This window comes from Eublepharis macularius, chromosome 4 (assembly GCF_028583425.1).
Source record: "Eublepharis macularius isolate TG4126 chromosome 4, MPM_Emac_v1.0, whole genome shotgun sequence".
Lineage (NCBI taxonomy): Eukaryota > Metazoa > Chordata > Lepidosauria > Squamata > Eublepharidae > Eublepharis > Eublepharis macularius.
Window position 1 is genome coordinate 6,537,204 of NC_072793.1, and position 22,968 is coordinate 6,560,171.

The following is a 22,968-nucleotide window of genomic DNA, read 5'->3' on the forward strand; positions in this document are numbered from 1 at the left end:
ATGAATCTTTGGCTTTTCCACTGCCTCAGGAATCCCACAGTATAAGCTTGAGCTCCTCCTAGAAACTCCAGATCTTTTTCCCACCTTTCCACAGAAACTAGGATCTGAGACAGGTACAGTTCTCCTCCTGAAACATTCACTAAATTAGCCTTTTTTCTTAAAAGTCAGGCTCTGAGACCCTTATAATCTCTTGAGAAAGGATCCCTCCCTCACTTGCACAGCTGACACAGACAGGCATGACATTTGAGTGAGTTTTCCTCTTTTCTTAGTATTCTCACGTGGAGGGGTGGTGCCACCAAGTTGTAGCCGATGTATGGTGACTCTTGCTGGGTTTTTCAAGGCAAGAGACTACTAGAAGTGGTTTGCTATTGCCTGGCTCTTCATAGCAACCAATGAGCCAGTTTGGTGTACTGAGAGCCAGTTCCATGTAGTGAGAGCCAGTTTGGTGTAGTGCTTAAGAGCAGTGGGCCTCTAATCTGGAAATCCGGGTTTGATTCCCCACTCCTCCACTTGAAGCCAGCTGGGTGACCTTGGGCTAGTCCCAGCTCTCTGGAGCTCTCTCAGCCCCATCCACCTCACAGGGTGTTTGTTGTGGGGATAATAATAATCCACTTGGTAAACCGCTCTGAGTGGGTGCTAAATTGTAGGGTGGTATATAAATTGAATGTTATGTTGTTATGATCTTATTTGGAGGTTTCCCTTCCAAATTACTAATCAAGACTGATCCTTCTTAGCTTCTGAGATTTGACAAGATTGGTCTTGCCTGAGCTATACAGGTCAGGGCCACATGGAGGTAGGGAAATGCAATGTGCAGGTGAGGGGAACTGAAACCTGCCTCCATTACCTCTCTGCACGAGGCTTCAGCATTTTTCTCTCTGTCTGACTCACTTCTGGTATCTTAGTCTGGCTAGGCGGGGCGGTGGGGGGGATTCTTCAAGCAGCAAAGGGTTTGCTGCCCTTGCCCAATGTGCCCTGTTTTTATTTAAAGAGAGAACCACACCCACCCCTGCCTGTTCTCCGAACATTTGAATGGGAGCTTGCCAGTCTCCCCCTCCTTTACCATACAGGGTATGTTTTGCATAGGAAGAACAAGACATCAAGAGTTGTCAGAAATTTGATCCTTTCCTGACACAGAAATTTTATTTGTTTGTTTGTTTGTTTGTTTGTTTGTTTGTTTGTTTGTTTGTTTGTTTGTTTGTTTGTTTGTTTGTTTGTTTGTTTGTTTGTTTGTTTGTTTGTTTGTTTGTTTGTTTTTAACCTGGCTCTCCCCACAAGCGGACTCAGGGCGAGGTGCAACATCGGTTAAAATACAACTTAATATCAATTAAAAATAGATAAAATACTATGCCCCTTTTGGGGCAGCCAGCATCAGTGGACTCTCCATAGCCCTTGTAGAGGGAGACTGGTGGAAGGCTTGGCAATGATGGGCTAAAATTAGCCTCTACCATATGCCTGGCGGAACATCTCTGTCTTACAGTCCCGCCTAAACGATACAAGATCCTGACGGGCCTGAGTGTCCTCGGACAGAGAGTTCCACCAGGTTGGGGCCAGGACCAAAAAGGCCCTGGCCCTGGTAGAGACCAGCCAAGCCTCCCTAGGGCCAGGGACCACCAGTAGATGTTTTCCAGTTGAACAAAGTGCTCTCTGGGGCACATACAGGGAGAGACGGTCCCTTAGGTATGCTGGTCCCAGTCCGTTTAGGGCTTTATAGGTCAAAACCAACACCTTGAACCGGATTCGGAATTCTACTGGGAGCCAGTGAAGCTGCTGCAAGATAGGCATAATGTGTGTCCTACACGAAGCTCCAGTTAGGACACGCGCAGCAGCATTCTGGACCTGTTGAAGTTTCCAGATCAAGCCCGAGGGCAGCCCTGCGTAGAGCGAGTTACAGTAGTCTAACCTTGAGGTGACCGTCACATGGATCACTGTCGTTAGGTCCTGGGCCGAGAGGTAGGGCGCCAGTTGCCGGGCCTGCCGAAGGTGGAAAAAGGCCGTCAGAGCCAGAGTCGCGATCTGGCCCTATTACAGGTCTTTCCATATGAAAAATTTCTCATGTCTTATTTGAGTTTCACATTGCCTTTAATTGGGGAGGGAAAGTATGTGCCTCTTTCCCCTCAAGGTTTTACTTTGCCTTTTAAAAGGAAGAGAACCAAACTAATTTTCCAAAGAAGGGAGTAGCAAAATTCCAGAGCCTCCTCCTAAGGAAGACCAATTTGCTTCCACAAAAGATGGAACATGAAGAGGACCTCATTTAAAAAGTGGTTGTTGTAAAGATAAAATAGAGGAAGAGAGAATGACCTGCTAAGACATTTTGGGTCTCCATTGGAGATAAAAGCAGGGCATAAACAAAAAAAAATCAAATACAGCACCGAAACAACACGAGTGCTCAGCAATGTAATTTTTTTTTGTACTTTGGCTGCATTGAATATACTAATTTCAAAGGGAAAAGAAAAAATAGATATGTGCTGCTCTGTATTTATCTGATCTTGCTCGTAAGGGACAAGGTGACCCATAAACTAAACAAAAATAGACAACGCTCGTTTTTCTGGGACTGTTTGTGTGAATGCATTTAGGCTAACCCAAAAATCGTTTGAATTCTGTATGAAAATAATTTTATCATCAATAAATGGCACTCTGCCAGCAAAACTGAGTATTATCACCCTGTGTGTGTGCTGCACTTCACACAGCCTCCTTTCTGCCATCCATTGCCTGAGGCTGCTAGAGGGAAAGACAAGAGTCTCAGACAAGAGCCTCTGCAGCGTTAGCAGAAACATGACATCGAATCAAGCTAAGATAGATGGATGTGCTGCTGTTTATGTTCCCTGTGTGTCAGGAGAATGAAACCTGGCAAAAACTTGAAGCCAAGTTTCAGCATGCTGGGAATATTCAGAACTAAGCCTGCACAACTTGCAATCCAATAAGCTGATTCCACCCAGCCCCATGTTGTGGGTCCTGACAGGTTCTCCTGTATTTGCAATTCTAGGCCAGCGGCAAAGAGATATCAAGCTCCTGCTAGGGCAGCAGGCATAGTAGCTGTATTTTACTAGCTGGCTCATTACTTATACAGGCCTGAGACAGAATACCTTTGCTACTAGGATTGCCAACTTGCAAGTGAGCGCTGGAGAGCTCCTAGAATTACAACAGGGTTTCCAGACAACAGCGATCGTTCCACTGGAGAAAAATGGCTGCTTTGCAGGGCAGACTGTATGGCATCATATGCCATTGAGGTCCCTCCCTTCCTCAAACCTTGTCCTCTCCAGACACCATTCCCAAATCTCCAGGAATTTCCCAACCCATAGCTGGCAATCCTATTTGCTACCTGTGTGTGGAGTTGCATGAAATGGGGGACAAACTGGGGCTGTTGCACCTGTCTGCTCTTTCCTGCTGCTGCGGGGCTTTCAGCTTTTCCTCCCCATATACCCCACTCCAAAGCCATGCCCATACTCTTGCAGGGTAGTATCAGCAAAATGGCCTCTTTGGTGATGGGACTTTCTTGGACTCAATTTCTTTTTTCATTCCATTAAGTAGCTTGCCAACTGGGCATTGTAGGCTTGGGAGCATTAGAATATGACCATACCATAAGGGTACACGTCACAGGGATTTCCCACATGGTTTTTCATGGGTTCTGGCCCCATACTGCTTTGGTTTGTCCCATTTTCTACATGGTTGCTTGCACCATTAGCTTTCACTTAGTTTTCTCCCTACAGTACCTATGGTTCTGTTTGCCCAGTTGTAAGTGGTCATACTTGCCCTCACGATATTAAGGCTTATGAATATGGCAATAACATAGGCCCCTCTGCTCATGTGTTTAAAACACAGACAAGCTGCCTGGCTAGGCAGGAGATGGAAAAGTACTGGAATGTGAGAAGTGAAGTAAGACTAACTTAACCCCACACCCCGGAGTTTGTGCATAACCATAGAACAGTGGAGGTCTCCAGAAGTACTTGGATGAATCCATTCACACACCCTGCCAATTCTACCCTTTACCCACTCTCCTATTATAGCCTTTAAATTCTCCAGCCATTGTGAGTCATCAAGTAGTCTTTTTACATCTATAGTTCCTCTCAGGAAGACCTAATCAAACCTTCCTACTTCATTGTCCCACCTTGAGGACAGTTCACCAGCCTTATTGTCTCACCCTGGAGACAGTTTCCCCATCCTTTGTACCACCCTGGGAAGAACCATTAAGGGATTGTTTTAGGGCAGAGACTCTCAGTCCTGCCTCAGGGCATGTTACACAGTATATATGACTGTCCTGACATGTGCTCAGTGTGTGTGTGTTCTGGACCTTCCACATGCCCTCAGATGGCATGTCTGAGCCCTTGCCATGAAGTACTGCTCACTAAAGCTGCTCTCATAGAATCATAGAATCATAGAGTTGGAAGGAGCCATACAGACCATCTAGTCCAACCCCCTGCCCAGTGCAGGATCAGCCTAAAGCATCTCTGACAAATATTCATCCAGCCTCTCCCTCGGAAACCCCCAATCTTCTGGACCTGCCGTCTGCAATTCTCTCCAACTTTCCTCCCTGTTTTTTTCTAGTTAGCTCTGTATGTGTGCTGTGTGCAATTGATCTGTAGTATTTTAAATAAAAACCCCTCTTTGATTGAATATCTGCCTGCTTATTGAAAGGGTTCTCTAGAGGCATGGCTCCTCATAGACATTGGCACACAAGATCCCATAGTTACCGGCCTCTCGCATAGCTGTCTTCCTTGCTTGCTAATCCCCCCACAAATTCTCTTACTCACAAGGAGACCAATTCTGGTAACACAATCACTGATTTGAAAGATATATCATCTGGACAGATGTCTTGGCAAGATTTTCTGCAGTTGATGCAAGCACCTATAGCTGATGCCAGCATGGATGAATTATTTAACTAGAGATGCTGCAGAGTTCATGGTGAACAAGTTCAGCAGGTGGGCATACTGTTCATGACAGCCGTGATCACTCAGGAGCTGAGCCTCACATCTAATTGCCTTGCCACTGTTTGAGTCAAGCACCAACCAAACAGATTTGCAACGGCTTAGTTGTAGAGGTGGAATTTCTTTTCCTTGGTTTGGTGGAGTTTAATTTCTGTGCCTTGCAACAGCTTTTGCATCTGCACAGTAGATGAAATAGATTGTTTCCCAGGGTCATATGATGGTAATTAAATGACACAGTCAGGTAAGCAAATGACTTGGAGTGGAACTACACCTTCCATAAGTGCAAACATGTACATGTATCATATAACACTTAAATGGACAATGAAAAGTAAGGCTTTTTAAAAGAAAACAGGCTTGGATCCTATGAACAAGTTCCATATGTGCTAGTCTCTACACTTCCTCTTGCACTAGGGTTGCCAACCCAGCATTAGCAACCCCCAAGAGCATGGAGGGCAGAGGACTAGATGAAATGATGTTGTGTGGTGCCACAGTGTCACTTCTGGCTGACTACTCTAGCTCCCAGCCAGGCCTGACAATGTCACTTCTGGGAGTGATGTCATTGCACTGGCTGTGGGTGCGCTCCCATGCTTCATCCAGGACCCATTTTGCAAAGCATTCCTGTGGACTGGGCAATGAAGCCGTTTCCAGAAATGACATCATCACACCTGGCCAGGAACATGCGCACAAAGGAGAAGAGCACTGGTAAGTACGGGAATCCCCCCCTCTTGCCAGTTGCCAGAGAAACCTAGCTACTTTAGTGCACCTTAGTGCACCTCAGGTATCCTCCACCGCCATGACCGGAGGCTGGGAAGAGTTGCCCAAGTTGTTGTATCTGTCAGACAGCCACATGAGGCCAGGGGAAAGAGAGGAAAAATACCCAGGGTGGATTTAACTTTCTCTTCTTGCCTGAGGAGAGTATACTGGTCTGGAGAGCCAGTTTGGTATAGTGGACTCTAATCTGGAGAGCTGAGTTTGATTCCCCACTCCTCCACTTGAAGCCACCTGGGTGACCTTGGGCTAGTCACAGTTCTCTGGAGCTCTCTCAGCCCCACCCACCTCACAGGGTGTTTTCTTGTGGGGATAATAATGACACACTTTGTAAACCGCTCTGGGTGGGCATTAAGTTGTCCTGAAGGGCGGTATATAAATTGAATGTTGCTGTTGTTGTTGTTGTTGTTATGCTGGTCCAGCTTGACCCCTGTGCCATGGTAGAAGTGCACAATGTTGTTGTCATATATAAATGACTGAAATTGTACAGCTTAAAATATGAATGGGAATTCCCTCAATACAAAGAAAGCAGGATATCTTCTGATTGCATTCAATTCTAGTTGTATTAAAATCCCAGAGATCACAGAGTTCAGACATGTTTCTTCTATAAGATCACAAACCTCTGAAATATACTGACTAACAAAAATAAAATTGACTTGCTGTAGATATGTCCACTGCAAATTGCTCTGAGGTTTTTGTACAATTATTGCCAGAATGAGGTAGATAAAATGCAGCCTGCCATATGAGATCACCTACTGGTTTGGCTCACATTGAGAGCAGGAAGCTGATAGCTTACTGAGCTATTTGAGTGTGTCCAAATAAAATAGGATGTGTCAGTTTTACATAATTACACTGCTTTCTTGCACCATTACTGTACTTTTTGGAGCAGCCACGCCTCCTCCTGCCACTCATATATCCTAGCCTCCACTTTTAAAAGACAGAGTTATAAGAAAAACATTCTATTTGAATTGAACTTTATTAGTTAGTTGTCTCTGGGTAATTCTTGAGATGATGTTTGTTGGCATATGTTGGAAAGCATGGTTCCAGACATCCCCTTCTGATGGAACAATTTTATTATTTATTTATATCATTTATAGTCCACCTTTCTCACTGAGATTCAAGGCAGATTACATAATGTGAGATTAGTACAATCAGTATCAAGGGCATTCCCATACAGTAGCAAGGACATTTCCATACAGCATCAATGACATTTCCATAAACAATGCCATAGGATAAATAAATACAATGACATAGCATTAGCAAGGATCCAATACAGAGTTGAAGAAATGCTGAAATAGAACATAATCAATTCTAGGACTGCCATTAGACAACATGAAGCACAAGTAGAACATAGAAATACATAATTAAAGCAACAGATAATATGTAAGGTGACACATCTGAGACACCCTCCCTACAATACAGCCTTCCTATCTGAGTAAAAAGTGTTTTGAATAATTCAGGTTTGCATCATTTGTGAAAAACCAAGAGAGTAGGGACTCTCCTGACCTCCTCAGGCAGGCCATTCCACAGGGTAGGGGCCACCACAGAGAAAGCTCATGTATGGGTTGCTGTTGATTTCACCCAAGTGCAGGGTGGCACCTGTAGGAGACCCTGTTCAAATGAGCAAAACTCCCATGGAAGAACATAGGGAGTGAGGCAGTCCTGTAGGTATGCTGGGCCAAGGCCATGAAAAGCTTTGTATGTGATAACCAAGACCTTGAACTAAGCATGGTGACTGATAGGTAGCCAATGGAGTGACTGTAGGATTGGAGTGATGTTCATGCTTCTGCTAGCTCCTGATAACAGTTGAGCCATAGCATTTTGCACCAATTGGAGCCTCCTAGTTAACTTAGATGGGATACCTATGTATAGTGCATTAGAATTATCAAGTTTTGATGTTACCATAGCATGGATCCAGGAGGTCAGGTTGGCCGTGTTGAGGTAAGAAGCCATCTTCCAAGCATTTTCTGTGGCTACCTTAATTTGTTTTTCAAGTTGTTGCACCAGAGCCAGTATATCCCCTAGGCTTTCAACGGAGTCTGCAAGGATCAGATGAACTCCATCAAAAATGGGGCATACAATGACCTTGAAGATCTCTGCCTTCCCAACAAGCATCACTTGTCTTGTCTGGGTTCAATTTCAATTTGTTCTTTTTCAGCCATTTCTCCATAGCTGTCAGGCAGTGATCTAAGATTTCTACTGCATCCTGCGGGGACCTGGATAGTGAGATCCAGATCTGTATATTGATGACATCCAACTTCATAGCTGCCAATGAGTTCTCCTAAAGGCTTTACATAGGGGTTGAATAACATGATAGATAAGATTATGCCCTGAGCAACCCTGCAAGGTAGTTCCCATTCTGGAGAAAGCTGATCTCCAATGGCAGCCCTTTGAGTCTATTCCATGAGAAATCTTAAACCAGTCCCAGGAATCTTTGATGCCCACTTCTGTTTCTAAACACCTCAATAGGATGGCATGGTTTACTGTGTTGAAGGCTGCAGATAGATCCAGAAGGAACAATAAGGAGGAATGGCCTTTGTTTATATTCAGATGCAGATCATCCACTAATGCTACTAGTGCTATCTCTGTCCCATGCCCTGGTCTGAATCCAGAATGGAAAGGGTCCAGAGACAGATAGAGACAGTTTGAGAAAAAAAGTAACAGAAAAAATAAGAGATTGAAAGAGACAGAGATAAAATGTAACAAAAAAAGAAAGTAAGAGATAGAAAGAGACAGAAATGAAGAGAAAAATACATTAAAAGATAGAGATAGAAAGTAACAGAAAAATATATTTAGAGATCGATAGAGATAGAAAGTAAGAGGAAAAGATAGTAAGAGATCTATATAGACAGATAGAGAGAAAGTAACAAAAATAGTAAGAAAAACAGAGACAGAAAGAGATAGAAAGTAACAGAAAAAGATAGTAGGTGACAGCTAGAGACTGAAAGAGACAGAAAGATAGTAAGAGATAGAGACAGAAAGGAACAGGAAAAAATTGTAAGAGATAGAAAAAAGTAAGAGACAGAAAAGGTAGTAAGAGAAAAAGATAGATAGAGATAGCAAGTAACAGAAAAAAGATAGAAAGGAAAGATACTGAAAGTTTAAGATAGAAAGTAACAAGAAACAATAGTAAGAGATAGAGATAAAAGTAACAGAAAAATATAGAAAGAGGGAAGAGAGAGTTTGTTAGAAAGTAACAGAAAAAGAATCTAAGGGTTAGAAAGAGATGGAGAAAGAAAGTAACAGAAAAAGATAGGACAAGGTAGGTAGAGAAAGATAGAGATAGAAAGTAACAGGAAAAATAGTAAGCGATAGAGACAGAGATACAATGTAACAGAAAAAGACAGTAAGAGATCGATAGAGAAAGATAGAGATAGAAAGTAACAGAGAAAGATAGTAAGAGATGGACAGAGACCGATAGAGTTAGAAAGTAACAGAAAAAGATAGTGAGAAATAGAGACAGAAAGAGATAGAAAGTAACATAAAAAGATAGTAAGAGATAGATAGAGACAGAAAGAGACAGAAAGGAACTGAAAAAGATAGTAAGAGATGCAGAGACAGAAGGAAATAAAAAGTAACAGAAAAAAGTAGTAAGAGAAAAATTAATAGTGATAGAAAGTAACAGAAAAAAATAGAAAGAGAAAGGTACAGAAAGTTTAAGATAGAAAGTAACAGAAAAGGATTGTAAAAGGCAGATAGCGACAGAGATAGAAAGTAAGAAGACAAGATAGTGAGAGAGAGAGAAAGTAACAGAAAAAGAGACTAAGAGATAGAAAGAGACAGATAATGATAGAAAGTAACAGAAAAAGATAGGAGGAGATAGATAGAGTTAGAAAGTAATAATAAAAGATAGACAGAGACAGATAGAGACAATTTGCAAAAGAAAGTAACAGAAAAAGTAAGAGATAGAGACAGTGATAAAAAGTAACAGAAAAATACTAAGAGATTGAAAGAGACACAAAGACATACAGTAACAGAGGAGGAAAGTAAGAAGTAGAGAGATCAAAAGTAACAGAAAAAGATAGTAAAAACAGATAGAGACAGCTCAAGATAGAAAGTAACAGAAAAAGACAGTAAGAGATACATAGAGATAGCTAGAGATAGAAAGTAACAGGAAAAGATAGTAAGAGATCAATAGAGACAGAAACAGAAAGAAACAGAAAGATACTAAGGGAAAGACAGACAGAAAAAGATAGGAAGTAACAGAAAAAGTTGGTAAGAGATAGGTAGTGAAAGAAAGAGATCGAAAGTAACAGATAATAACAGATAATAAGAGAGAAAGTACAAAAAATAGTAAGAGAAAGAAAAAGACGTATAACGTAACAGAAAAGGATAGTAAGGAGTAAATAGAGAGAGAGATTGAAAATAACAGAAGAAGATAGCAAAAAGACAGAGACAGCTCGAGATAAAAAGTAACAGAAAAAAATAGTAAGAGATAGATACAGAAAGAGCCTGCTGTAAAAGGTCCTGACGGCAGGTCCCAGCTCAGCCAACACTAGGGGTGTGCAAGCCAAAAAATTTCGGCTAAAGCCGAAAGCCGAAAGCCGAAAGAAGAATCTCTTTCGAATAAGCCGAAAGCCGAAACGGCCAGCCGTTTCGGCTTTCGGCTTTCAGCTTTGTTTCGGCTTTCTTTCGGCTTTCGGCTTTCAGCTTTTCAATGGGAAAATGCCTCCGTCTTCCCGGACGTCTGGGGGAGGCATTTTCCCACCGAATCAGCCCAAAATTGGTGGGGACACTTTATTTCACTTTATTTCTTGAACAGCTTTAGGATACATAGCAGAGGGGTGCACCAAAGGGCATGATAGAAGTGTACTACACAAAATAATACAACCCACTTCACCGTTTTTGACAGCAGTTGTGTTTGTGTGATTCTCTGATGTGAAGTGAGTTGTGTTATTTTTATGTAGTACACTGCTTTCATGCCCTGTTGTGCCTTCCTACTGTGTAACCTAAAGCAGTTAAGGAAATAAAGTCCTTTTGACAGCAATATTTTGGGGTGATTCTCTGATGTTAAGTGAGTTGTGTTATTTTTGTGTAAGATACTGCTGCCATGCTCTTTGGTGCACCCCCCTGCTGTGTATCCTAAAGCTGTTCAAGAAATAAAGTGTTTTTGACAGGAATTGTGCTTTTGTGGTTCTCTGATGTTAAGTGAGTTGTGTTATTTTTGTGTAAGATAGTGCTGCCATGCCCTTTGGTGTGCCCCCCTGCTGTGTAACCTAAAGCTGTTCAAGAAATAAAGTGTTTTTGACAGGAATCGTGTTTTGTGATTCTCTGATGTTAAGTGAGTTGTGTTAATTTTTCTGTGTGGGCGACTGCTGGTGTAATGTGTCATAATGCTTTGCCTACTTGTACTTTGAAAGGGAGAAAATAATTTTTAAAAAACTTTATTTTGTGTTGTTCGTGTTTTATTCTTTGTTGTGTAGTTGGTTCCCATCATAGGGAACAATGGGGCTGGCTGGCCAGCCATCTCTGTAGGTGGTGGGGGAATTTGAGGGAGGGTGTCTGTGATTCAGGTGCTCTTTCACAGGGACCAGCTGGCACTCAGAAGTGTGCCCACCATTGTGGCACCCCTGGGCTGCGCAGAATTGCCCAGGGAAAGAGAGTTTAGAAGTTCCCAGCATAGGGAACAAAGGGAGAGGGCTGGCCTTTGCCAGCCTGTTCCTGGGGTTATGGGTGTGGGGCAGGTGGGGGTGGATTTGGGTCTGTGAGGGGTTAATGTGGGGATTTGGGTCTGTGTGTGGCAGCTGGGGGGGATTGGGTTTGTGTGGGGCTGTAAGGGGTGGACTTTAGGGGCTGAGAGGACCTAATTGGGGAGGCCATGAAATGGCCCCCCCAAGTGGGAGCAGGCTGAGCCTTGGTGGGGGGTGGGAGGAGGGGTGGGAGAAGGGCCCCTGAGGGCTGGGGGGCATTTTGCATGCAAAATGCCACCCCTGGCAAGACAAGCCTCCCCCAGCTGTCAGTGGTAGAGATTAGAGCACCTACTTGGGGAGGCCATGAAATGCCCCCCCCAAGTGGGAGCAGTCTGAGCCTTGGTGGGGGGTGGGAGGAGGGGTGGGAGAAGGGCCCCTGGGGGCTGGGGGGCATTTTGCATGCAAAATGCCACCCCTGGCAAGACAAGCCTCCCCCAGCTGTCAGTGGTAGAGATTAGAGCACCTACTTGGGGAGGCCATGAAATGCCCCCCCCAAGTGGGAGCAGGCTGAGCCTTGGTGGGGGGTGGGAGGAGGGGTGGGAGAAGGGCCCCTGAGGGCTGGGGGGCATTTTGCATGCAAAATGCCACCCCTGGCAAGACAAGCCTCCCCCAGCTGTCAGTGGTAGAGATTAGAGCACCTACTTGGGGAGGCCATGAAATGCCCCCCCCAAGTGGGAGCAGGCTGAGCCTTGGTGGGGGGTGGGAGGAAGGGTGGGAGAAGGGCCCCTGAGGGTAAGGGGGCATTTTGCATGCAAAATGCCACCCCTGGCAAAGGAAGCCTGCTTCTTCATTTTTCCCCATAGGAAATAATGAAGAAGAAGGTGAGCAGCAGCATGCTAACAATATGCTGCTCCTTCGCTTTCTTATGGGAGGATAGGGGGACCTCCTTTGGGGGGCCATAACTTGGCCCCCCAAAGTCCAATCGGTCTGAAACATGGGAGGTTTTTAGAGACGGGTTAGAGGAAGGTCCCCACCAATTTTGGGCTGATTCGGTGGGAAAATGCCTCCCCCAGACGTCCGGGAAGACGGAGGCATTTTCCCATTGAAAAGCTGAAAGAAAGCCGAAAGAAGCTGAAACGTTTCAGCTTTTTTTCTTTCGGCTAGCCGAAACGTTTCGGCTTTCTCCTAAACGTTTCGGCTAACCCGAAAGAAGCCGAAACACTTTTGTTTCGGCTTTCTTTCGGCATTCAGAAAGCCGAAACGCACATCCCTAGCCAACACCAAAGGTGAGACACAAAGGGCTCCCACTTTTTATGCCAGTGACTTTACTAAACCCAAAGAAGGGGATGCATATGCGCGTGCAAGCGTTAGGCTCGGGCTGCTGTTGTGACCTGATAGCTCCTGTGCTAGTGATGGGATTGGGACTGGATGTAATCGAACTAGAGAAACCCTTTGTGTTTGAACAAATGGACGGGTCCCAAATGAAAGGGGAACTTGATAACTATCAAACAGAACCCACTCCCATGGGCATGGTAAATCACTGTGAATCCAGGACTTCTATAGTAAGCCCAGCCACTACTTATCCCTTGGTACTAGGGATCAGATGGCTATGGGATCATGATCTCTAAATCAACTGGAAAACAGGACTGCTGGTGTTCAAGAAAGGGGAATGTCGAGCGCACGGATGGGCTTCAGAATGGGGCCAAAACGCTCCCCCCCTTTAGAACCAGTGCTGCTCACCCAGGAGCAGATACACCAAATCCCCCCAGAATATCAGGATCTAAAACAAGTGTTTGAGGAGAAAGAAGCCAACAAGCTCCCCCTCCCCCACTGTGCAACAAATTACACGATCGAACTTATGCCAGGGGGAAAGCTCCCAAAAGGGAAACTGTACTCAATGAACCAGGAAGAGCGGAAGGAGCTCAGAGAGTTCACTGACAAAAACCTGGTGCGGGGATTCATGGGGGGAGCCCAGCCAGCTCCCCCCATGCCGCTCCAGTCTTGTTTCGCAAGAAAAAGGATGGGGGACTGATACTCTGTACATACAGAGGAATAAATGCTGTTTCCATGTCAAACGCATACCCCCTCCCTCTCATCAAGGAGATGAGCGTGGTTGCCCAAGGGAAAATCTTCTCTAAACTGGACTTGAAAGACGCTTACTTCTGGGTAAGAATTCGGGAGGGGATGAATGGAAAACTGCTTTCAACACCGCATTGGGGCAATTTGAATATCTGGTGATGCCTTTCAGTCTCCAGGCCCCCCCCCCGGGAGTTTTTATTAATGTAATTAATGAAGTACTGCATGAACACCTGTACAAAGGAGTGGTTGTTTACCTAGATGATGTGTTGATCTATCTTCCCAATAAAAAATCACATGTTGAACTGGTCAGAAAAGTGCTAAAAGCCCTAAAAGCCCTGTAACGTTGTCCAAATGTGAATTCCATAAAGAGGAATTGGACTTCTTAGGCTACCGTCCTTGTCTCCTCTAGTCTTGATATAAATTCTACTAATTTCCCAGACTGCCCTCCTATTGCTCAAGCCATTATGATAAATTGTGGAAGTTCTTCTTTAATAATATTAAATATTTATATTCCACCTTCCTCTGATAGATCTATTTTGTCCTCCTATTGGAGCAGTCTGGCTGCCTCCTTTGAATGGCTAGAACAAGAATTCCCCTATGTAGAAATAATCTTAGCTGGAGATTTTAACGCAAGAGTTGGTAATGATGTTTTGTCTCTTTTTTAGTAATCTGGGTCTTGATCAGGATGCCTTGTTGTTTTTATTTACTCCCACGATGAGATGCTCTAAGGACGCTTTGTCAAATCCTGCAGGCTTGAAGCTAGCAGAGTTTTGCACCCAATTCTGTAAAATTTGGCTGAATGATCTGACAAGCTTTGACAAATCATACGAGTGTACATATATTTCTACAAGGGGCTGCAGTGTCATTGACTATATTTTAGTCTCCCCTTCTTTTAGGTCACATGTCTCTGCCTTTACAGTTGGAGATCAGGTTCTTAGTGATCATTTACCCCTGATTTGTGTCTTTGACATTAAGGGGAATTCCTCATCTGCTCTGACTCAGGATGTGGAATTTCTGTCTGAAGTCCACGATCTCCAGATCTAGGACATAAGATTCTAAAGGTACTGAAATCAAACATCACTTTAAACCTTAACTCGGCATTAATACATTCTTCTGATCCCTTAGAGGTGACACAGGTTTATGGGAACTTATTAAATTTCATTACAGAATTCTTAAAACAGGATACCAGAAGGGCTCTACCAAAGCAAGTAGTGAGTTCTCAGGCGGCTGCGTGGTTTGATGGGGAATGCAGGAATAGAAAAGCCCATCTTCGTACTATTTGCCACCCTAGTTGGAATGAAGAGACAGACACCAAGTTTGGATATAAGGGCCACTTTATTAATTTCATACAACTAGAACAAGCCAGAACAGCAGCAAGGGCCTAAAGCGGTACAGGTCAAGCCACGGGGTCCACCCTGGACTGCTGCCTTGACCTGTCTGGGTGAGCCCTGAAACCACGGGTGTGACTCATCCATGAATGACACAGACCAGGCCGGCCAGGCTTTAGTCTTAATGAGGGAATCTAGGATTGCCACCCTAATCAGAATGAAGGGAGAGACACCAAGTTGGGATCAAAGGGCCACTTTATTAACTTTATACAACTAAAACAAGCCAAAACAGCGGCAAGGGCCTAAAGAGGTACAGGTCAAGCCACAGGGTCCACCCTGGACCACCGCCTTGACCGGTCTGGGCAAGCCCCGAAGCCCCGGGTGCAACCCATCCATGGATGGTGTGGACCCGGCCAGCCAGGCAATTTGGTCACCCCTCTTTCAAGCTCCTGAACACCTCAGCCGTACAGCAGTGAGGGAAGAACTTGCTCGCGGGGGTTCCCGAAGGCAGCCTGCCCCTGCAGCCGTCAAAGCAGTACCAGCCCTTCAGGCAGGCCCCTCTTCCCACCAATAGGGAAGCACCAAGGGTGCTCACCGGCCCGCACCCTATCTCAAACTCCATCCTGCCAACGCCAGGGCCAAGCCTCTGCTTAGGCCCCAGCGCCCCCACTGGTAGCCTAAGGCTAACCGGAGCCCTTGCCGCAAATCCTCCATAAAAATTTTTATTGCCTGCTGAGGAAGTTGTCTTTGCCCTTAGTCTTTGCCCTTAGTGGCCAGGTGAATCCCCATTACCTCGGTAGAGGTTGGCAAATTCAGCCTAGTATGTGGAGGTGTGGCAAATAAAAGCCCATACCATCCCCGAAAGCTTTCTCTATGTCTCCGTTAGCCTTTCATCTAGCCCTCTCAAGGGCTAACGAGTCCCAAGCTTTCCACCACACTGACACGGAAGCATTATGGGCCAATCATCAACACACCAGGCCACTACTTGCCTATGCATTGCAAGTCTGTGAGAGCCTGTAACAAAAGGGCCACGCCCTGCAGCCAAGGTCATACCCATCATACCAAAGTCATTACCACGCAGTGAATGACCAGAACATGAGGCGGAGGACTGCACTTCCCCTCAAACCACTACTTCCCTGGGCTCTGCAAGCCTGCATGAGCCTGCAAGGAAAGGGCCATGCCCTGTGAGACAAGGTCAACACCACACGGCGAATGACAAGGACTTGAGGTGGAAGACCGCACCTCCCCTCAAACCATCAAGCCACTACTTGCCTGGGCACTGCAAGCCTGTGTGAACCTGTAAGGAAACGGCCATGCCCTGTGAGCCAAGGTCATACCACCCAAGTGAATGACCCAAACATGAAACAGAGGCCACTCCTCCCCTACAGCTCATGAGGCCACCATGCTTATGTGTGCAAATCTGCCTGAGCCTATACCGGAATGGCCATGCCCCGTAACCAAGGTCATTACAGCCCAAGTGAATGACGAGTATGTGAGGTGGAGGACTGCTCCTCCCCTTGAGCACACTGGGCCACCTTGCCTATGCATGCACATCTGTGGGGCCTGTAATGGAAAGGCTGTGCCATTGGGAAGCCCAGCTTATTACTCCCAGGTGAATGACCAAGAGTGAGGCAAAGGACCCCACATCCCAACAAACAGAAGTAGCAGCTTGGCCATCACTTCCCCCATGGGTAATGAGGAGTCAACCTTCCTTAAGGGCTTGGGTCATCACTGCACTAACGCTCAGGATCTAACTCCCATGCCCACCATTAATGTCATGCGATCCTGAAAACTGCCCGGACTTACTTCAAAGTTGGAGGTTTACTGGTGAACCAAAAGGTGCCTAAGCTGTCTGATGGCAGCCAGTGGATGTGAGGCAAGCCCCTTAACTTTCCACTCACCCATAATAGTAAGTATGATCCCGGTGGAAGCCGGGTTCAGGCAGCAGGCCCAAGGCCGACCTCTATCCCTCCGAGGTCAGTCGACCACCATCCCTCTGAGGTTGGCCAACCTCCATCCCTCCAAGGTCAGCAAAATGAGCACCCAGCCCCCTGGGGCCAAAGCGCAGACAACTGGGGAAGGCAATGGCAAACCACCCCGCACAAAGTCTGCCAAGAAAACATCGCAATGCAACATCCCCCCCATGGGTCAGCAATGTCTCGGTGCTTGCACAGGGGACCACCCTTACCTTTTAAAATAATGATGATGATGATGATGATGATGATAAATTTATATACCGCCCTTCAGTGACTTAACACCCACTCAGAGTGGTTTACAAAGCACACAATCCCCACACAACAAACACCCTGTGAGGTGGCTGGGGCTGAGAGAGCTCCCAAAAGCTGTGACTGACCCAAAATCATTCAGATGGCTTCAAGTGGAGAAGTAGGGAATCAAACCCGGTTCTCCAAATTAGAGTCACGTGCTCTTAACCTCTACACCAAACTGGCTCTCACACCAAACTGGCTCACTGAAACTGTGGGAGAGATCTATCAGCTCAGGCAGAACTCCTACAGACCAACTGGTACCCCAGCCTAGAGATGGCTGGCCACTTGGTCATAGGTTCACCAGATGCTGGGGGTTATCCACCCAGTTGCCAAGCAACAATAGTCCTCTGTGGAGGCATAGCTCAGAGAAAATCTGAGGAACAAGCTTCACCATTCCATCTGCAGGCAATACTGGGCACTGCCTTAAAACCTAAACACCGGGACCAGTCTCCAGAACCCACCAGGACCTATCTCAAAATCCTATGCCACTCGGATGAAAGAGGGTTAGGTATGGGCACCACTGCCTAATTGTATACATGAAGTGGGTTGAGGGGTTATCTAGTTCCCCCACAATCCAACTGCCATGAGGACTGGAAAATTCCAATCATATATGATTTATAGTTAGACTCCCATACTGACTGGTAAGTGGGCCACTTCTCAGCCTACCAGTCCCCTAAACTAAACCCAGAAGCCATTGGGCCCCAAGGCAGCTTAGACTCCAAGGAAACTCCTCTTCTAGGTGCCAACACCTTGGAGACAAGGCTCGGTGCCCCGTCAGCTGCTGGAGCTCCCATAAAGGCTGGCCAGCAGCCGACTGGCCCAGGTGCAGTAAACCTTCTTAAGTCTCATTTACTTGTCTCCCTCCACGGGTCCACCTCATTCTTCTCCTCCACTTCCTGAAGAGGAAAGTTAACCCCCAACATGCTGTTCCCTTTATGGCTGTCCCTTTAAGACTGAGTCAAGTAACAACCCAATGGCTAAACTGCGAAACTCAAAGGCAAGACCCAAGATGATATAATTCAGGAGTCTGAACATGGGAGTCAGGAGACTGTTGCCTGACCCCCACCCCCACAGCCAAGCACTAGGGGCCAATGGACTTACCTACCATGTCAATCATCCACTGTCACCTCAACCTGTCTGGATTACAGCTGCCCAGGCCAGATCCGCTACCGGCCGTCAATTGTGCTAATCTAGTAGAAAGATCAGATCACATCTTAGATTTCGGTGCCCTGCGTGACAGCATTGCAGATTTCAGCAAATGCAATAACACAGCATGTCATTAGGTGGCCTGAGTGAAAAAACCTAAAAAACAGCTCTTTAGGCCCACCAAGGCTGCAACATTGAGCAGGGAAAAAGGAGGAGGGGTTTAACCAGTCACCACTCTAGGACTGTATATCCTTGCTACACCGGTAAAAATAAAGTGTTCAGCAAACCACTCTTCAGATGACTGCAAGCCCCCCTCCACCCTGGCCTCAGCCAGGCCTTCACTGCTACTGCTGCTGTAAGTACACTCTCCAAATAAAGTGAAAACAGTTAGGGAGGCTTAGATAGGAAGTAGGCCTACAGGGACTCGGCCTAACCCTGCTTCAGCCCTCCTGACTGATAGACACTAATAGCCCAGTATTTCCCTCCTCCCCTTGGCCACTTCATCATCCTCAAAGGAAGAGTCTGCAGGGCCGCTTTGCAGGAGGCCTATTTTCCGGCTGCTTGCCCTTAACAGGGCTACTACCCTTTTTGGGTGGCATGATGGAAACGTACAGTAATGTAATGTAACGTAATGTAGAATAACTGGTTTGAGAGCTTCAAAGCACAATAGGAACACAGCACCCCCAAAATGGCAGCCCAAACACTGTGTAGCCTGTAGAGGCCTCTATAAAAGGCCACCAGTGCAAGGAGGCTGCCATGAGACACACTTAAAATGGTCAATGCCAGCACAAGAAAAGCTGTAAAAAGCCCACAAAAATGGCCACTACTGCCAGTAAGCAAAAAGGCAAATCAGGCCACACAAAGCCCACAAACAAAATGGCCACCCCTGGTGCTATTCATATTATAGATGCCTTCACAACATGGCCACCATTGCCAGGAAGCTAAGTAGAGGTGCCACTCTCAAAATGGCCACCCTACCACATGATAAGCTGCAAACACCACACTAAAATGGCTGCTACTGCCAGTAAGCAGGAGGTAAATCAGGCAACACACATGCCACACTCAAAATGGCCACCACCCAGAGATCTGCATATTGTAGATGCCTTCACAACAAGGCTGCCACTGCCAGGAGGCTAAGCAGGCCAGCGGGTGCCACTCTCAAAATGGCTGCACCCAACTGAATAAACTACCAAGCCCTCCCACAAAATGGCTTCTGCTGCCTGAAGTCCTTAGGCCAAGCTATTGCCGCTGGCAATACTCCCTCCCAAGTAAGTGTAACGGCAGGGGAGGGAAAAAACCTAGATGGGGGAGGGGGGCTATCAGCATCCACTCTGCTAGGCCAGTAGCAATAAAGTACTAATTAATCCACCCTTCAGATGGCTGCATCTCACCCCTGTGGCCTACAGCAAAGCCTATTGCTGATGCTAGAAGTACTCTCTCCCAACAAAGTAAAATGGGGGGGATGTGCCTAGGAAGGCCAGAGGCCTGCAAGGGCTGGTATAACTCTGCTTCAGCCTTCCTGACTGATAGACAACAGGCCCCAAATGTAAATAAGAAAAAGTCTCTGCCAAACCAATGAGCCTGGCGCTGGGCCCTGGCTCTCCTCCTGGAGTTTGAAGGTAGCAAGCAGGAGTTCTTCTTCAAGTTCAACTTTACATTGAAACACTTCCCTGGCAAAGCAAATTTCTTGGCAGAGGCTCTCTCGCACATGCCCCAACATGAAAACAAAAGGGAGGAGGTGATTGACACCATGTTTTCTCCCACTCAATTGGGAGGAGCAGTAACTACCTGCAACTGAGTGCAGAGCCATCCCCTCTCCCACCTGACCTCACCGGATGGGAGAAGAAAGTTAAGGCAGAAACAGAAAAGGAGGGGGAAGATGTACCCAAAGCTGATCTGAAAGAAAGGAAAGATGGCAACTGGTACAAAAACAATAAATTGTACATCCCCACCATCCTTAGAGGAGTGGTACTGAAACAATGCCACGATTCTCCGTTAGCTGGGCATTTCAGATATTTAAAAACATTACCTCTGGCACAAAGGCAATTTTGGTGGCCAAACATGAGAAAAGACATTTCCCAGTATGTGTCTTCTTGTCAAATTTGTATCATGGGGAAATCCAGGAAAGGGAAATCCCCAGGATTACTACAGTCACTAGAAACCCCTACCAGATGCTGGTCGGTAATCTTGATGGACTTTATCACTGACCTACCCCCCTCCAAGGGGAATTCTGTAATCTGGGTGGTGGTGGATTTGTTTTCCAAACAGGCTTATTTCATACCCTGCACCACCATCCCCACAGCAAAGAAGCTTGCAGCTTTGTTTATGCAGCACATTGTCCAGCTGCACTCCTTTCCTAATAAGGTCATTTCCAACCATGGAGTACAATTCATTGCCAACTTCTGGCAGGAGCTACTCCAAGTAACTGGAACTGAACAAGGACTTGGCTCCGCCTATCATCCAGAGGCTGACGGACAAACAGAAAAAAATAACCAAGTGTTACAACAATTGCTAAGATGCTACATTAATTATCAGCAAGATATTGGAGTGATTTTCTGATTTTTGCTGAATATGCATATAACAACTCAATCCACAGTTCCACAGACTTTGTGTATATCTCCACAAAAAACCTGAAAGTGGAGCAGTCTAGTAAAAAATTTGGCTGGAATTTTTTAGGGCCATTTCATGTGAAAAAACTGATGAATGAAGTGACTGTAGAAGTGGAATTGCCCAAGAACCTATGTCAAACCCACCCAGTCTTTCACTTCAGTCTTTTAAAGAAGGCTCCTCCACCTGACAAATGGCATTTTGAAAGGGGGGCCCTCACCCCATTTTAGTAGATGGTCAAGTTCATCATGAAATAGAAAGCATCTTGGACTCTAAAATCAAGCACAATCAGCTATTTTACCTAGTAAGATGGAAATACTTTGACCCTGCCTACCAGGAATGGATTAAGAACTCTAACATGAAAGCCCCCAGGTTCATCAAGAAGTTCCATGAACTGTATCCTGACCAGCCTGGACCCCTGTGAGAGGAGAGTATCTTTGGAGGGGCAGAATGTCATGTCTCTGTATATCCATGCCATGTTTGTTTGAAAGTTGAATGTCACTGATACAACAGTATATTGAATGTCTAATGTCTAACCTGCTGTATTCTTTCAGTAACCATGTTCTTTTCATATTATAACTGTTATTCCTCCAGCCAGGATGGGCCTCATGTTATCTTACAGAACTATGCATCTCTGAGCTATAAATGACCTTGGAGACTCCAAATGCTTGTCTTTGTTACTTTGCCCAGATGCTGGGAATTCGGTATTGTGTACTGAATTATGCTTAGCCATAACTATAATGGGTTCTCATGGAATCAGTGTACCCCTGTGCATCAAAATGTAACCATTGCTGGAATGCAGGAAAACTCAAGTATAATATTTACCTGTTGTTTTTAATTGTCACTTCTACCAAGCTCTGTGATGGAGATCAGACCTGAACTGTAAAATCCTGAATAAAGCCTTTTCTGTTGGAAAGTGTGTTCACTGGAGAGGGACTGAGGGATCTACCTGCCAGGAACTGTCAGATAGCTAGAGATGGAAAGAGACAGAAAGGAAGATAGAAAGATTGTAAGAGATCGGTAGAGATAGATGGAGGTACAAAGTAACAGAAAAAGATAGTCAGAGATAGAGACAGAAAGAGATAGAGAGTAACAGAAAGATAGAAAGAGAAGGAAACAGCCAGTTTAAGAGAGAAAGTAACAGAAAGAGATAGAAAGAGACAGATACAGACAATTTGAGATAGAAAGTAACAGAGAAAGATTCTAAAAGCTAGATAGAGACAGATAGAGATAGAAAGTAAGAGGAAACAATAGTAAGAGATAGAGATAGAAATAGAGATAGAGGTAGAGATAGAAAGTAACAGCAGAAGATAGAAAGAAGCAAAGACAGTTTGAGAGAGAAAGTAACAGAAGAAGTGAGTAAGAGATAGAGACAGATAGAGATAGAAAGTAACAGAAACATTTAGAAAGAAAAAGGTACAGTTTAAGACAGAAAGCAACAGGAAAAGGTAGGAATAGAAAGATAAATATAAAGTAACAGAGAAAGATAGTAAGAGATAGAGACAGAAAGAGATCAAAAGTAACAGAAAAAGATAGGAAAAGACAGATAGATACAGCTGGAGATAGATAATAATAGTAATAGACAGAAACAGACAGATAGAAACTGACAGAAAAAGATAGTAAGAGATGGACTGAGCTAGATAGAGATAGAAAGTAACAAAAAAGACAGTAAGAAATTGAAAGAGACAGAAATAGAAAGTAAAAGAGAAAGTAAGAGATAGTGACAGAAAGTGATAGAAAGTAACAGAAAAAGATAGTAAGAGATAGAGACAGGAGAGTTAGAAAGTAACAGAGAAAGATAGTAAGCGATCGATAGAGACAACTAGAGATAGAAAGTAACAGAAAAAAGATACTAAGAGATAGAAAGAGGCCGATAGAGAGAAAATTACAGGAAAAGATTGTAAGAGGTAGACAGAGACAGAGACAGAAACTTAAAAAAAAGATAGTAAGCGATCAATAGAGACAGATAGGGAAAGAAAGTAACAGAGAAAGATTGTAAGAAATAAAAAGAGAGAGAAAGTAACAGAAAAAATATTAAGAGATAGAAAGAGACAGAGATATAATGTAACAGGGAAAAGATAGTAAGAGGTCGATAGAGATTGAAAGTACCAGAAAAAGATAGGGGAAAGACATAAGCACAGATTGAGATAGAAAGTAGGGGAAAAAGCAGTAATAGATAGAGATAGAAACTAACAGAAAAAGAGACTAAGAGATAGGAGAC